Genomic DNA, 3,258 nt, shown 5'->3' with positions numbered 1-3,258 from the left:
GTAGTTCTTGCTCGAGGCAACGAACTCAAGTTTTGTAAGATTATTAGTCATATGAAAAGAAATAAAATAACACCTTAACCTTCAAATTTGAGACGGCAGTGTGTAAAATTTAAATCTATCGTCTTACCCTCAATCAATAATATAATTTATTTTTTAAAATTAACTTTTGTAAACTAACACTAAATTGCATCACAGAGGTTGAAAAAGTATACATACATACAAATAAAACAATATTTAAACCATTAGTAGCAAAATATAAATAAATAAAGAATTAAAAAATAATTTTTATTAAGATTCAGTGAATACCAAACAATGCTTATAGGCTAAAACATCTTGGCAGAAAGTGATTTTCTTGCAAAATTTATACGTGTGTACTTGACTATATTATATCGCTGCTTTTGATTCTGTGAAACATCTGGATGCTTACCAACGAGACTGGTGGTCTTAATGCATCGTATTCAACTTGAATATATTATATTATTAATAGCAAAAGACAGATAACATAAGGAATTACTAACCTTGAAATTACCTTTACATTTATAATCTCATCTTGTTTGGTAGAGTCTCGTGCTGATAACGTGTTATAAAATAATAAAAAAAAAAGAGTAGAGAGAGAAGAGAGTAATTCTTATTTTCTCTTGAGGATGAGAGATTATATGATTGTAAATACAATGAACAAAAACCCTCTATTTATAGGGGAAATTTACTCCTGAGTAAAAGACGGATGCTTCAAATCCTAATAGATATCAAAGTAGATCTTGATAATATTGATAGACATTCACTATAATGTAAATACATCTGGATTATTATTATTATTTTACTAATTATTATTTTCTTAATAGCTAACAATTACTAATTATTATTTTCTTAATAGCTATGTCATCTCAATTTGGGACGGATAATTTGAAACGGAGGAAGTACTAAATATTTTCGGCTTTCGATTGGATAATAAATTGTGCTTGAGGAAAGAAGGGGAAAAGATGCTCCATGTACCAAAATTGTAACACCCCACATTTTTTTCGGACTAGAAATCAAAGCGTCGTTTCTACGCGTATTGACCCGAACTAGATGATTCTTTGTTAATATATGTGTGGTGATAAATCCTACAGTGTGGGAATACCTTTGGATACGAATTGAGCTCACAAAAATCTCCTAACTCAAAGATGAGTTGAAAACAATTCTATCGAGTATGTTTTAGTGGACACTTCAACTTGGGTCAACTTTCGTCGAGCATAACTTCTGTTATATAATGAACTGGGTGGCCTTCTATATATCAAATGAAAGGTATTTGAGTTCTCTTTCCAAAGCAATTTATTTCGTCGAAATCCAACATCGGAGTAAAAAGTTATACCCAATTTACTTCAGCATGTCAGTCTGTCAAACCGAGGGACTGCTGCGGCATTTTTTATTTCCTCAGGGGTATTTTGGTATTTTTCATCCCAAAATTCTTCCACGCGATTTAAATCATCCAAAACACTCTATAATCCATTTCTTTTATCAGTTTTAATCTCTCAATTCCTCTCCTCTCGCAAAAGTAAAATGGAAACTAAGCTTTCTTTCAAGATCAAGAATCAATCTCGTAAGTCCAAGATTTTCAAGAAATCAAGATTCGAGTTCTACTCTTCAAACCTTGTAATCTAAGGTACGTGGGATTTTCCTAAATCTACATGAGCATGGTAAATTCTTATTAATCATGTTAAAGGTTTAGAAATTATGAATTTACAAAAAAGGGATTTTGGATTTATAATTAGATTCATGTTTTTTAAAGTTTTTGATGATACTAATTTGGTTTTGAGGCTTTTCCTCCAAATCTGATTTATAACCATGTTTAAGTAGATATATGTATGAGTTTGATGAGTTTGAATTATGAATTGAGAGCATGAACTATTTGAAATCCCTCTCTTATTTACAAGTCTCTTAACTTCATAAGATATGATGTGTTCGAAATGTGATACTGAAAATATAATTTAATATAAAAATCTTGACTTTGTTTATGACTTGATTATGATTTTTGATATATATATATATATATATATGAAAGAAATTTCATGGGTTGTTGAAACTCATGACCACCATATGTTTGTTGAAATGATTGAAAAGAATGACCTTTGCATAATTTGATAAATGTTTTGGAAGAATGAATCTTTTGGAATTGTTTGAAGTATGGTGGTCTAACCTTTGTCTTTTGAAAGAGAAAACTGTAAAGGATATTTTATGGCTCAGAATTATGACTTGCAAGTCTTGGTATGACGATACCAAATCAAATAAAGTCATGATAAAACTCAAAACAGGATACATATTTCATTTTAGATTTCAGATTTTGAATTAAAAAAGATGCATGTTTAGAATGGGTTAAAAACTGGGCACTAAGAGAGTTAGGTGGTTACCCGAAGAAGGCACGAGTCATATGATTCATTGCCCGAAACCATATTTTGCCGATACGGGTATATTATTATACGCTGGTCTAGTGCACTGGGGCGTATCAGATTCAGATACTTCAACCCTTGCGGCAAACTTGGGTTGGGGGCTTGGCCGTCGAGTTAATGGCGGATCCCATATTGCCCGTGGGAAACTTTCAAATATGTAGGGTGTACCACTTATCTCAGAAGTAAAAAAATAAAGAATGATTTTACATCTACAGATTTGCATTGAATGATTATTTTTAAGTTGCCCATGTGTTTTAAATTATTTCTTGCTTATCATTTTTATGAAATGCTCTTACCTATGTTGTATATAAAAGTACATTATTTTGGATTGCTCTGCGTACCAGTACATCTGTATTGACCCCCCTCCATCTCAGGATCTGAGGCACAGTCTCGGGGTCCAGTTTAGCAATAGGTTTGAGTGCGTCGAAAGTTGCAATTGGTGAGCCTCCATTACTTCGGAAGTCCTGTATTAGAACTTGTTATTGTTATTTCATTTTGATTCATGGCCCGAATGGGGGCTTATCCCAGATTTCAGACAAATGTCATTTTCAGTTAGAGATTTCGCAGACTGATGTTAGACGTTGTTTAGAGGTTTATGTTTTTCATTCCATATTGTTCAATTGAATTATGATATCGACCATGATTCCATTTTATTTTGTATTTCCGCAGTTTCTCTTTGTAAATGAATGGTGTATATGGTTGCAAGTCAGAAGGGCTCTCGGGCCTTCATGATTTGGGATCCCCATCACGGCTAGGGCCTTGTTTCGGGTCGTGACAAACTTGGTATCAGAGCACGGTTCATGGTCCCAGGGTGTCTGCAAAATCGCGTCGG

At 33.1% G+C, this 3,258-nt stretch overlaps 1 long non-coding RNA gene across 1 annotated transcript; it reads left to right on the top strand.

The window, feature by feature from the left end:
* The first annotated feature begins 1,294 nt into the window (after positions 1 to 1,294).
* Positions 1,295 to 3,241, top strand: LOC124893383. The gene is made up of 3 exons (XR_007050682.1): positions 1,295 to 1,642; positions 2,801 to 2,865; positions 3,096 to 3,241. It is a non-coding gene; the product is annotated as an uncharacterized LOC124893383 (long non-coding RNA).
* Positions 3,242 to 3,258: the final 17 nt, after the last annotated feature.

Source organism: Capsicum annuum, unplaced genomic scaffold (genome assembly GCF_002878395.1).
Source record: "Capsicum annuum cultivar UCD-10X-F1 unplaced genomic scaffold, UCD10Xv1.1 ctg58328, whole genome shotgun sequence".
Classification (NCBI taxonomy): domain Eukaryota; kingdom Viridiplantae; phylum Streptophyta; class Magnoliopsida; order Solanales; family Solanaceae; genus Capsicum; species Capsicum annuum.
Note: the sequence above shows the minus strand (reverse complement) of the source record. Positions and strands in the feature narration are given on the sequence as shown.